At 37.4% G+C, this 12665-nt stretch overlaps 1 protein-coding gene across 3 annotated transcripts in view; it reads left to right on the plus strand.

Annotated features, from left to right (window-relative positions):
- The first annotated feature begins 291 nt into the window (after positions 1–291).
- TFEC (transcription factor EC) overlaps positions 292–12665 on the plus strand; it is a 138095-nt gene continuing 125721 nt past the window's right edge. For all 3 annotated transcript variants that reach the window (XM_035311247.1, XM_035311253.1, XM_035311260.1), the window contains exon 1: positions 292–374. The gene's annotated coding sequence lies outside the window, so the exon portion shown is untranslated. The remainder of the gene's footprint in view (positions 375–12665) is intronic.

Here is a 12665-nt window from a genome sequence, read left to right on the forward strand (position 1 = left end):
TATTTTTTACCATACGAAATGTTGGTCACTTTGCTATTTTTCAGGGCCTCTTTACTAAAATTGTGTTAGAGGAATAGCAGTTTATAAACATCTATTGTTTTTATTTTTAAATAATATCCTGAAATTTCTCTGAGAGGCTGGCAGTAGTCAAAATAGTTATGCTTCTACATTAGTCACAGATGAAGATTTCTGTTTAATAAATGGGGAATGAGCTTTCTGCGAAAAAGAGGAAGCAACTTTGGTTTATATAGCATGACCTCGTCTAAAGGGAGACACAGTCACTCATATAGAACTGAAGGAGAACATGCTCTGTGTCTGAAAAGCCAATACAGAAAATACACACAGCAAACCATGTGCCTGCAGCATTACTGAAGGTAACATTTTTCAGAATATTTCTTCAGGAAATAGAAACAAGAAAGCAGATGCTTTGCTGGTTGTAATGTATTAACCCATTAAAAAAAAAAAAAAAAAAAAAAAAAGAATATATAGAGAGAAGCCTAACTTCACTGCGGCAATCTGTAAGAAATCAGATATTTTTATTTATGCATTTGTGTTACAGTGATGCCTAGGGATGTTCTGAACAGGTTGGGGATCATTGATTTGAAGGAAGAGGAAAATACATTTAATTGCCATGAAATACTTTGTATCATAATTTAAAGGTTATTGGGATAAAAAAAGTAGTGTGTTAAGGGGAGAGTAATACTAATAATCAGAGTGTTTATTTGTTTTATGAAAATGCTGTGAAATTCATTATTATAGCCTAAAATTTTGCATGTGATATACTGTGTGCACTGCCTTTATTGCGTGGCTATTGCAGTATTTCGCAAGGTCAGGGTTGAGATGCTTAGACAGAGTGTTTTTTTTTTTTTTTTTTTGGCTGAATCATATTCTTTGATGTATGCTGCTAAAATCATTGTTAGAATAGTATGTGCAAGTGCAGCACCCACTCGTTGGTGCTGGCTGATGCCCTGGTGTGAGTCAGCTTCTCATCCATGCTCCAGCTGTGCAGCACTGGAGGTACAGCGAGAAGGTAAAGGGAAGAGTGTCAGGGAGGGAGCTGTGGTTTTCTCTGCCCTGCTGTCCAGTCTGTCCTGCAGCTGAATAGCAAGTGGACGATTTGGTCCTGCTCAGGCTCTGGTGCTCTCCATAGGGCCATGCTTCTCCAGTGAGCTTTTCTGGTGGAAAGATTTCCAGCCATGTAAAACTCAATGTGTGGCAGTGAAAACAGCTTAATGCCCTTGCTTGCATTTTTTTTTTTTTAATTTTATTTTAATGAAATACAGAACAGCAAATCTTGTGTGGAATTTTCAGAGATGTAGAAAGTGATATAACCTTAATGATTTCACACTCAGATAGACTCTTGCACACTGACTTTTCACATCTCAGCTGCAAGATGTAGGTATAACGGCATTGAACATAAAGTTACATCATTGCTGCTGACTTTGGTCAGAAGTTTTAGGATAGCACAGTGACAAATCCAGAACTTCAGTTTCTAATTGGAATAGCTGTCCCGGGTGCAAGGCAGTATGAAAGCAGTCTCCTCTCTGACAAGCTGTCAGAGGTTTCTCAAGCCAAGAAAAAGGGAGCTAGGTGAAAGAGAGAGAGAAAAAAATATGATAGTGTGTTCTTTAAAATATCTGACACTGAGGAGGTAACCATGTCCTGATTTTTCCATCCCTTCTTTGGTCAAACTATATTTAAAACTGTAAAAAAATATAGAAAATAAAGACTGGATGTTTTACTGGCATTCAGATGCTACAGATTTGATGGAGGCAAGGAGCCTGTGCATATTCTACTTCCCCTAAAGTGTCTGTAGAACTGAATGTCATGTAAAAAAGGTGTGTTCTGCGATTTATTACAGAATACTAAAATAAATCTAAGATATTTTTTCTTTCGTAATAGCAGTCACTTTCCTCATATTTTCCAAATCACTTAAGACATCTTGCTCAATTAATAATCATAATCAATAGAAAAGTCTTAGCTTCTAAATTCATCTGTAGATCATTATCTTCTAATGACTTAACTAATATTTAAAGGAACCATTCTATTATTTTACTTTGCTAAAAATACATCAGTGTTTGTATTGGTCCATTTATCCTTGAAGGAAAAATTGTTCAAAATAAACCCACAAAAATGGAAGGAGGAGTTTATATTTGCTTGCATTATAAAAGCACAATGAAACAAACAAAAAAAATAAACGTCCAGTATTAGAATACATTTATTCATATTGCATGGTTGCTACCACTGACATAAGAGGACTTACTCAAGAAGTAAAGCGCTATTAAGCCTGAGTAAAGTAATCAAAATCGTGCCATGAATGGATGGAAAATATGCAGTGTCCTGTAAGTGCTCAGTTGCTGGTAATGGCTCTGTGTATATGAAACAATGGTTGTTCAGTTATTTTATCAAAGCTTTTAGCAGCACAGGATGACAATGCTGAAATCTCCCACATCTATATTTGGAACACACTTCCTCCTTTCAAATGTCACTATGTATTTTTAGATATAAAAAAGGGGGATCTATATTTTTTCAACATATTGCACAACATGTGATGCTTAAACAGGAGATCACGCATGCCCTTTTTCAGTTGATCTTAAAGTGCAATTGTGCTTCTCTGCCAGCTCCTTCTCTGAAAAGGAGTCTTGGAACGTAGGAGCGAAGACTTTGCCTCTATAGAGGACAAGTCGGCATTGCATCCAGGGCTTTTTGGCCTTCCCATGGAGGAGACAGCTCTAAATGTGCGTTCCGTGGCTTCAGAGGTCCGATGAGTGCTGAGAAGGTGCTGCGTGCATTTGTTCTGCACGTGTGCACATTGTGTGTGCACTGAGTCCTGTGTCACACCATCTGCGATGTAGATCGTATGCCTGGAATTGTGCAGGCACATACAGGCAATATATAAGTATATGTGCACAGTATACACTTACATATCCACATATGCATACAGTGTAGGATGCCTAGCTCTCTGTGACTTTTAAAGTACTCTTGGGTGGGCAGTATCACGAATCCTCATTTTGTCTTTTCTACTTACCTTCAATGATCAGGAGATTTCTCTTCCTGGTCTAAGAAGGAAGAAGGGCTGTGCATTTATCTGAAGAAGCTCTCCTCTTGGTAGAGACATCCTACATTATGTAGGACGAGATGCTAAAAAGCTAATTTAAAAATAAAATTTGCCATATCTTTAAGAAGCTCTCGTAATTTCATGTATTTAAATTCCAAAATGATTTTTTTCTCTCTCTCTCTCTCTCTTTTTTTTTTTTTTTTCCCTTACTCTGGACTAATTTCTGATATCTTGACCACAAATTTTGTCAGTAGCTTTTTCCATAAGATTATCCCTGTGTCATGTCCAAATGACACAATATTGTCAGGATCTTTGTGACCCTTTTTCATCTAACTGCCATTGTCTAACACATAAAGTTTCTCAGTTTGCTCTGCTTATCTGATCATATGTAAAAGGATAAGATGTCAGATTCTTAATGACTAAGGCTGTAGGGTGATAAGGTAATAAAAGGAGAGGATAGAAAGGTGAAAGACATAACGAGTAGCAATATCTAGAGCAAAAAGTGTTTATTGAATGCAAAGCTGCTGCCTGACTTACATGATAAACTAGTAATGCGATAAACTATGTATATTTACACAAGACAGGTTTATCTAACATGAAGCAGACTTTAATGTTGCCATTATATTTTGGTTTCATTTTATACTCAGTTTGCATAGATATTGGTATAAATAATTTGCTTATGGAAAGCATTTAACCAGTCTTTTGCATGTCATTCTCTTTACTGACAGAATACAATTTTGTTATTATTATGTATACTTTTATGTGTTTTGGGATAATTCTCAAAATTCTCAGGCTATTCACTAGGTCCTGAGTGTCATGCATGTGCTTCCTCATCACCAGAGGTTTTTGAGATGCAATCAGACAGGGTGCTAGATAGATAATCTCATCTAGGCTCCCTTTTCCCATGAAAGGGACCTGATGATCTTTCGAGATCCCTTTTAACCTGGGCTCTTCTAAATGATGCTATGATTCCATGATTCAACAAAATGCAGAAATCAATGGTGATTTTTCAGTGCTGTGGATGCTCTAACTCAAATAGAATAACTATTTACTGGTTAGACATCACTGTCTTTGCTCTTGATAGCAATAGAGAACTCATCCATGACAGTTTTGTTTTAGCACTAGAGCTTAAGGACAATGGCTATGTTTGCGCTAACTTGTGGGTTTTTTTCAGTCTATCACTTTCACATCATTCTGCCATTTTAGAAATCAGTATCTTGTTCTTGCCTAAGTACTAGCATTGACTTTTTTTTTTTTTTTTCCTTTAAGCACTGAAATGCGCTATCATTGTCTCCAGCTTGAGTATCTGATTATTTTTTTTTCCTTCTTACCACATTTATTTCTGCTGCTAACTTTAAACATGTTCTTTTTTATTTTTTTTTTTTTTTTTTTTTTTTTTTCCTCTGAACAGTCCTACTGAAAATAAGAGAGAACTCAACTACTGACTTCAGAAATGACTCATTTTTCTCCCCTCCTGTTTTACTGCTATGATTCCTTTCTGTCTCTTCAATTTTGTCACCTGTTTTTGACACAGAATCAGAGAGAGATGAGAAAGGTGGCTTTTTGTCAGTTTCTCAGTGTCTTGATGCTGGCCTATTCATTGGAAGCTATTTGTGTATTTGTAGATACTTACCTGTATCCTTGTCTTTTAGTTTTTACTTTTCTCATTCTCATTGAGTTAAGCTTTAGGAAAAAGGATAAAGACTATATCCTAGCTCAAAAGTATGTGAGGAGTCCCCGATGGAAGAAAAGTCCCCTGCTGGAATGGCTGAGATAACTTAATGTCTCCTGAAACAGGTCTGAGGATATGATCCCATGTTTGTAAAATTTCATTTTCAGAGTGTTATGTTGACAAAAAGTGAAACCAAAGTGAAATCACAGGTCTAAGACGTTTGAGGTATAAATTCTCAAGAGTAAAAGGTTGTGTATATTATTTTTTTGTGTGTGGGCACTTGGATATCATGTGAATGCGAGTGACTCAGATCTGTCTTGAATTTCCTCAATTGAATAAAATGCCATCACATTTACCAGTAAGAGGTGCCATCCCTTTTTGGTAAACTTAGCTTATTAATTTCATGTTGTGACATGTGCTATTGTAAATTCTTGTTAGACAGCAAGTATAGTTTATACATGAATAGCATTGTTTGGAGGTCGGTGGACCCTGATAATTAGGATAGTTGAAAGTAAAAAAAAAAAAAAAAAAAAAAAAAGTCCTTGTATTAAAAGCACAATATATAGCATATGAAAACCACTTACCATTTCTAATGGTGAGATATATTTGTCAGGAAAATTAAATAGCCAGGAGAGTGTTCATGTTATAAAGTTCATAAATATATTTTATAAAATATATATACAATTTAATACTTATCTACATTTATATCCTTACATATAGAAATCAAATATAAATATACAATAAATGTAAACATCAACAGAAGTGATTTCTGATGTGACAAATAGTAATAATCAGTTAACAGTAACATTTGAGTTTATGCTAGAGCTTATGCACACTACCACTGAGAAATGTCAGGTTGTCTGTGATGAATCTTACTATACAACACCCATCTGGAATGTTGGGTGTAGTAGATAAGGGGAATGGATGAGGTGACCTGATGGCCCTTTCAGTTGTATTTTTCAGTGCTTTTCTAGGAGGCTTGAGTGTTGTTTGTGATGTGTGCTGAAGTGATGGAAAATGAATTGGTCTGAAGAGCTTTAGGAAAAAAATAAAAATGACTCTGTACGTGCAAGACAAACAGCAAAGATCAGAAGAAAGTGTAAAGAAAGCAAGATTTAAAGGCTGCTGACGTGGACTTCAAGTAGAATTTTAAATAGTGAATTTTTCATGTTTATTCCTATTGATCTGTCATCCTGCTTAGGATCTACTAGCAGAAAATGTAGCAGTAATCATATGCATGCTTGGAAAAAATTGGCAGAGTTAAAACAGTTGGCACAGAAGGGATGTACTACATGTGAATTCAATCCCTTCCTGCTGCTTGCTAGGAGGTTTCTTCACTCTGATGCTCTGTGCATCATACCCGACTCAGTTCTGCTGCTTTGCTATGAGCATCACTATTCCTGTACGTTAGTAACTTACGGGTCAAGATGATCACTAAACTGGCTTCAATCCCCATGGGTTCTGTGGATTTAAATCAGGAGGCACTTATTTTTCATTTCAGTTTGTTTTCCTTTCTTCAGCTTTTTATGATTCAGGTGTGATGACATTCCCTAAAACCAGTGGTACCCCATGGCACTGGCAGTTTCCTTTAAGTGGTGTTTGTTGAAGCCGTCCATGTCTCAAATTTATTTAGGCAGCTGTGCTTATTACCAGAAGATTCTTTTTCACAAGCATAGCTTGTTGTAACAGAAGTACTATCTTTCATTCATAAGGACAAATAAGCCTATCTCTTTGCATCAATATTCACACTTTGCATAAACCCCTTAGAAGAAGATTTCCATTTTTAATGGTTTTAATTAGCATTTATGAAAAACTGCGGTTTCACATGATATAAAGTGACAGATTAAATTTGTTAAGTGGATAATAATAAAATGTGAGTTGATTTGTTTCACAGGAGTTTAAAAGGCTTTTGCTCAACAGGGCCTCCATGTTAATTCATTAAGCATGCTTTAGACCTTATGGAGATTTTTTTTTTTTTTTTGGATTTAATTAACAGAGATCAAACTCCCAAGAGATTTCATGTCCTCCACAACTGCGTGTGATAGAGACAGTAATTTAAAACCTATTTATAGGTCTTTGTGTTCATTTACTTGAAAAAGGGATTAGAAAAACTCGGTGAAATCATTCTAACACAGTGGAAGGTAGAGAAGTTCTTCAGTGTAGGAGCCAAATACATATAAAAGATGGAAGGGCTGTGGCTAGGACCAGGCTTCAGAGAGATGTTTTTAACTGGTTGCAACAGTGGCATCTAGTCTCTGCTACCAAAGTCAGTTGTACCTTTTGTCCACTGATGTTTTAATTCATGATGTGTAAACAGACCCTGAGCAGGGTCCCAAGCCCTTGACTTCTAATTCATGGTGGTCATGGTGGTCAACAGGGTCAAACTTGATCTCTGTCCCAGGGACTCCTGGCTGAATTGTGGCCTGGTTTCAAGAGATGGAATGAAAAATTTGTGGTTTGGGCCATCTCTTGGGAAGTTGTGGGTTGTAGGTTTCAGCCTCACCATACTGAGAAGGTCTCCAGGTTTCACGGTTCTTGGAGAACTGTAACCATTTCTTAATCTAAGAAATCACTTCTAGATCCTTCTTCAAATTTCTTTCAATGTGACTACTGCCATTTTTTATTGAACTCAGTGATTCCTAAGCATATTAGATGTAGTCTGAGAATGCTTCATAAATAAGTTTCTTCCTGCCTGTTTTTGATAGTGTTTTGACTGGACTGAGGTATCCAGCTTGAACACATAAGGTTTGTCTCAAGATGCTTCGAATTAGTATCAAAGAGAAAAAAAAATAATGCTTGCAGCAAATAATGATAAATGGAGAAGTAGAGATAAGTGATCACGGAGGTATACAACAGCAAAAAACATGATAAATACTGCAGAACAATATTCTGTAGATCAGATTAGAACCATGGAAAGAGATCTCAAGCAGATGTACAGTGTCCTCTTGTCCTGAACCCCAAATTTTTCTTTTATCACATTTACCATTAGACTTATGCACTAAATAAAACAGGGTCCTGAGATAAAAAATAGCAACCTATTACCTCACAATTAAATAGTATATCCTGTCACATACATGAAGGTTAGAAGAACCGCAGGTGCATACTTCCTTGGCATACAGAATGTTAGTAGCTCTTCCAAGATGGGGACCAAGCTGAATCTTAGAGGAAATAGGTCTGAGCAGAATGAAACTCTGCCTTTCTCAGGAAGTGCCATAATATCAAGCTTTAAAGCCCTCTAAACAAATGGGATTTGAATTGAGATTTGGACACCTACAGGGAGGTGTCCTGTGAGCTAAGTGTCTAAACTCCCTTAAACTCAGTGAAGATCTGAGCAGTACAGTGCCTGGAGAGTAATTCAGCTGACCAGCTCCTCAAAGGGGAACTGAATTGTTCTTTGGTTACTGCCTTGATAGCCAGTGACTGTAATGGAAGCTTAAGATACCTAACACAGCATGGATTTCTACAGGCAGGCACCCAAACTGGCATCTCTTAACCTTGAGCTGAACTTCAGATGGAAAGAGTCCCCTTGTTATAGATGTTTTTTGAACAGGTATTACCTGAAATACTTAAATGGCAGCAGTGGATTTTCATACACACATTTTGCTGTAAAAGTAGGTGAATATTGCTTTTTTATGTTTTAATTTATGATTGTAATGCTGACCACTTTATGCGCTTCAGAGTTCAGTAGATTTTGCATTACTGAGCAGAACTCTGTGAGTGATAAAAAGCTAAATGATTAATATTTTACTGTTCCCCTCTCCCAGCAATTCTCTGAGAGGTGCTGATGTTATGAGATAGTAGTCAGGCAGATCTGTATTTTGGCACTGAGACATGGGGTTGCTGTTATTCAGTGTTCATATTCTTTAATAATTAGGCAAGATCGGAGTTCTCACTCCTTTGTTAGTTTAGTCAACAGCCAATAGAAAATGTGTGGGCTTGTGCTGGAGGACTGCTGTTCCCCCCAGATAAAAAGTTAGCACCATTCTTCCCCAGTCTGATTTTACACATCTTTCAGGTTAGTTTTCAGTTATTATTATTATTCTATTCAATTCTAGCACTTTACAGGCTTTAGCACTATTCCTATGGGATTTTTTTTTTATTTTTATTTTTTTTTTAATGCTGGATTTCTTAAAATGTGCCATTATCATCCCAAAAGATTTGATTTTCCCTGCTCAGTGCTATGCCTTTCAAAATATATATATATATATATATTTTTCTATGAGGACTGCTTTTAGGAACTCCCACATAATTTCTGTCAATTCCTCTTCACTGATATTAATTCTTGGGAATTTTTAAATCTCTGCCAATACAAGAAATGCATAAAATCAGCTTCATTTAAAGGTGTGCTCCTAGGATGCACTGATTTGATATGGGTTCTGAGACCTGCCACATGTATGGTTGAACATCTGAATGGTTGGGCAGCTTTTATGTTAAAAAAGAGAATCAAATTAAGGAAGAACACCTAGCAAGTTAATCAACAGATTTGTTAAAACTGACCTTTAAAGGCAAGCCTTCATTTTTATTTTATCTTTTTAATCTTAAAACAATTTAAATAATATATTCTATCCAGAAATTAAATTCAGAACGCTTCAGCTTTCCAAACATTTAAACGTGTACTTAACAATAGGAATGCAAGTAATACCATAACTTCATCAATTTTGTTCTGGACAGCTGATGAAAAATATTCCTGAATCGGGGCTTGTTATTACTATGACAGGAACACTGTCTGTTCTGGAAGAAGTATTACATTTGACATAAGAAAGAGTGTTGTTTCAGAGTCCTCTGTCAGGTTGCACTAACTTTTTTTCCCAAACACTTTACTAAAATACTAGGCACAACAAGTTATTCGAATTTCATCTTTCAAGAACATGAGTTACAAAAAATGAAAAGATATGATAAAACTTGAGTTCAGAGGGAATATCACCCCATCCCATATGAACTTTGTGTCATAATGCACTTTAATACTTTATAATTTCAGAAAACTATACTATTTCTAACTATAACAGTAGCGATTTTAGAAAATACTAGACTCTAATTACTTGTGTAGTAGGCTATTTATATTAAAAAGTTACGAGTATAGCTGAGATTTTTAAAACACCTTCTGTATAAGTGTTTATACAGAACACAACATGGATTTCTATTACAAAAAAAAAAAAAGAAAGAGAAAATATACAACAAAATATTTATACTCTGCTTTTTCATATTCTTCTTTCATATTTTTATGCTAATTATTTATGCTGATTGAGGATGGTAAATTAAAGGTCACTAAGGATGGGAGATATTTACAACAGCCTCTGTAGAAAATAAACAGCCTTCTGGTTAGGCAAATTGTAAAGAAAGACCACCTGCATCTCTTTCCTGAGGTCTGGATCTAGCAAGATACTCTATGAGTCTCCTACAGCAAAGGGTTGGGTTATCTATTATCAACTATAACATCTATACTAAATACTATTATCTACTAATACCAGTAGCATTCACACTGATAGCTCCTCACAGAGGAGCCTGGAACTATGTATGTATGTTTGTGTGTGCTTTACTGTAAACTCTTCACAGTGTTAGATATTTGGCCTGTACATGAAGTCTTTAATTATGATAATTTGGATGTTCTTTTTGAGAGTGCTACTTAGTGTTTTCTTGGTTTCTAATTCTTAATTTTTGAGCCATGAAATGGTGAGATAGTAGAGGTTCTTGGGAGTAATATATTCCCTTTTTCCAAACATCCCATAGTTTGCAGAAGCATGCAACCCTAACCTTTTCCAGGAGAGAGGGCTGTACAATGTTTCCAGTCCTTTTTTTTTGGCTCAGTGGATCAACTGCTTGGCAAGCTTTATATATCATGACGTGACTCCTTCTTTTTGAGTCTCATCATGGAGCCTCTGCAATTTCCAAAAATACTAGAGAATGGAGGAATAGAACAGTTATTTGGGGGGAAACTTTTGATAAGTGGGATTGAAATTCAGCTCATCTAATTTTCATTAAAGAAATGATAATGTTTAGTCTAAAGTTGTTGTTTAGACTTCCCTCAGAGAGAGAGAGAGAAGGGAAGAGGTAGAAGAACTCCTCCAAAGGTAAGTAATTTTATCCTCTGAAGTTGTAAAACAGAGATGAAATGAATCATTTTCTGTGTCTCCATTAAGGAGCCTAGATGGCGAGCTTAGACCACACATGAACTTTCAGCAAGATGAATGTAGTCTGGAAAAAGATGGGAAGGATAAATAAGGCAGAGCTCAACTCTGTGGAAGAGTATAATGAGTGAGCTTATGTAGTCCATGAATTTTTCCTGCTTTATGGCATCAGGACACTTGAGGCACAGAGAAAGCACACGTTTGTCTAACAGGGACAGTTCAAAGCAGAGAAGTCAGGAATGAAGAGGAAAATACTTATGAGTGCAACTTATGACAAGGAGAAAAGCTGAGGTTTTTACCTTGTCAACCAGAAGAACTCTGTGGGGTATCTAAGGGGAGTTCCACTCCAGAGGAACTTCAGAGGACCTTAGACAGTCTGCAGACAGGAAAGAGTAGAAGAAAACAGATGATCTGATGTATTTGGTGATATTTCCCCTGCTTGAAGTCTGCAGAAGGGGAAGCCCCAGAGAGCTTTACTCAGCCCACCACGTGAACTTCGGGGAGGAAATGTTCTCCTTTTACATTGTCAAACACTTCTTATGAGCAAGTTACATTTTGAGCACTCTGAACATTATTTATGCCACAAAAAAAGCCAGAGAAATTTTGCTTTGAATCAATTCAGTTACTCTATCCTAATTTTGAAATAAATTTGCTCAATCAGTCACAGACCTCCACATCTCTCAGTTTTGAAGGTATTAGGATCGCTTTTATGAGTTTTAGGGTACTCAGGAGGTAAAACAAACCTCTGCACAGTGCTCAGGAAACTCTTAACAGTTTGGTAAATTACCTTACTCTGTGAAAGTATGTCAGTTATTAAGTAATATATACAATAAACATGCAGAACATATAAAAAAAAAGATTAGTTACTAGAAGCTGAACCCCCTCCACAGAGTTTGATTGAGTATTATCTCTGCTTTGCAGATGGGGATGTGCAGACAGACAGCTCTTTAGGGACTTGTAGGTGACTCAGGAAGCCAGCAGTAAAAGTGCGCTGTCAGCCTGTGTGACTTTTGGCTTAGTGCCCTGCTCACTTATTGCAGTTTGTTTGGCTTAATATGCTTGAGGCCTAAGTGAAGAAGTACCGAAGTAGTTCAGCTTTACCTGTTTTTGAATCACTTTTCACAAGGTGATGCATCCAGCTAGTTGTATGTAGCATGCATATGGCTCCAGCTGGCTGAGTTGTAAAATGATTAAACAACAGGAACCAGAGATCTCATCTGATCTTTACTCAACCAGGATAGCTACTTATTTTAAAGACAGTTGTGATACTAATGTTTGATTTATCTAACTAAGCAAGAGATGACTGAGGCTGCCTACTGCTGTGGGGGTGGGAGACTGCCCTGCTTTTGGAGACAGGGTGAGCAGAGCCAGAAACAGCTCTGCTCTCACCATCCTAGCCTGGTTGTGCCGCTCTTGAGGTCCTCAGCAGCCTCCCTTGGCCACCATTCCCAGTCCCACAAGGGTGCTGGAGGCTGGCCCACCCCCAGGCAGAGGTGCAGAGGAGACTGCAGTCCCTAAGTGACCCGTCCTGGTCCCCAGCATGGCCACTTCTTTCTGGGCCACCCACCACCCCTCAGCTGGGGACAGGAAGCAAAGACTACCCTCGGTTGTACCCTGGGGGAAAGTCTTAGGGAACTTGGGAGTTTGGTCCTTGTATTGCCATTGCCATTGGGGTAGGAGGCAAGGGGGTGGCTCTGTTGGAGCCTCCTCAAGTCCGGCACAACCTGGCCACAGAATGGTGGCCCTGCATCAGCACCAAGCTGCCAGGCTGCCACCAGGCAGCACCAGGGCTGCTATTCTGTGGTCAAAC

The sequence above is a fragment of the Oxyura jamaicensis genome, chromosome 1 (genome assembly GCF_011077185.1).
Source record: "Oxyura jamaicensis isolate SHBP4307 breed ruddy duck chromosome 1, BPBGC_Ojam_1.0, whole genome shotgun sequence".
NCBI lineage: Eukaryota > Metazoa > Chordata > Aves > Anseriformes > Anatidae > Oxyura > Oxyura jamaicensis.